Raw genomic sequence first — 1,465 nt, 5'->3', positions numbered from 1 at the left:
CCGTGCGGTTAACCGGAAACGGAATAACGAAGAACCGCGATAATTGGAACAAAGAGACTTAGTTCCAAGGGCCAGAGAACGAATCCCCAATCTTCCTTCTCTCACTCTCTCACGTTTTATCCGCTCTTTCTGACAGCGATAAAGTTTAACTCTTTCGAACTCTGTTAGCGGTACACTACTTCCGGCCAAGAATTCCCTTTATCTCGTTCCCCATTTCCCCCCCTCTCTCTCTCTCTCTCTTCTAGCTTCTGTCTTCCTGTCACGTTTGTAAACCTACCTTGACACTCTATTCGTCTTCATAACGTACACACACGCTTCCACTTCTTTAAACGAAACTATTTCTCTCGTAGAACACTACGTGAATTGATTACTTTTTTATAATATATTCAACCGCCTTAACCCCAGTTGCTCCCAGAAGATGCCCAATCACCATCCACGTGTACCGAACGATCGATGAATCATCCTCGAGCCGTTCGTCTCGATCGTTAAGTCGATCCTCCTGCGGCGGTAAATGAGAGTCACGCCGCAACATGTAACGTCATTCTATTCTGGCCAATATTCTTACCACCATAATTCTTTCTATCTCTTTTCACAATTCTCCATTTGCATCGGCGTCAAATTTCCACCGATTTCACACACGTTCAACGTGGCGCGTATATGAAGAAGATAGCAATTGACTGGGATACAACTGCAACCGATGTATTTTCGAACATCCCCAAAGGAGGGAACCTTCGCCGAGACCTGTTGTTCAACGCCGCCCTCTAAGTGTCGTTCAATCACTGTCGGTAGAATGCCTATTTCGCGGCTAAACGAAGTTAGTCTCCTCCTTCTTGCGTTTTTTCCCCCACCGTCGTCGTGTTGCCGATCGCGGGGGAGGAAAACACGAGGGAACGACAACGGATATAGGTAGGCACGAGGCACACGAACGAAGGGCTCTGTCGCATAGCGTGATCGGTGTGTTGTTTCAACGAGAGGAGAATTCTCGCGAAAGAGGGGAAGAGGAAGAGAGACAGCGAGAGCGTGGAGCTATGAGAGAAAATAAGGCGGAAGCAATATTGCTCCATGTGGGCTGGAAACTCGTTTCGTCCATTAAAGCGCGGTTTCTTGCCCGGCTGTTTTTTACCCTTGAAAGGATCAACGGCGAGGCTCTGGCCCGACTCTTGGCCCCGGCAGATCGTCGAAATATACATGAGGAGAACACAACGTACGTCTAACGGGGGCTCTTGTCTCAATACAGCCCTGGGATACTCACGGTGACTCACCCCATGCAAGTCACCCTTACCCCCTGGCAAAAGCCTAAGTGAAATTTCGTGCCGCGCGCTCGCCTTTTTCTCATCCCTCCTGCGCTCGTTTCCACGCTCGCTGCACACACCGTTTTGCTCGTCGTCGTCTTCCAGCCGAAATAAAGGACTTTCCTTCTTGGCTCCCGTGAGATACCTTATCTCCTCCGTTCGAGATGCTTCCA

This window comes from Habropoda laboriosa, unplaced genomic scaffold (assembly GCF_001263275.1).
Source record: "Habropoda laboriosa isolate 0110345459 unplaced genomic scaffold, ASM126327v1 scaffold86, whole genome shotgun sequence".
In the NCBI taxonomy this organism is placed as follows: Eukaryota; Metazoa; Arthropoda; class Insecta; order Hymenoptera; family Apidae; genus Habropoda; species Habropoda laboriosa.
Note: the sequence above shows the minus strand (reverse complement) of the source record.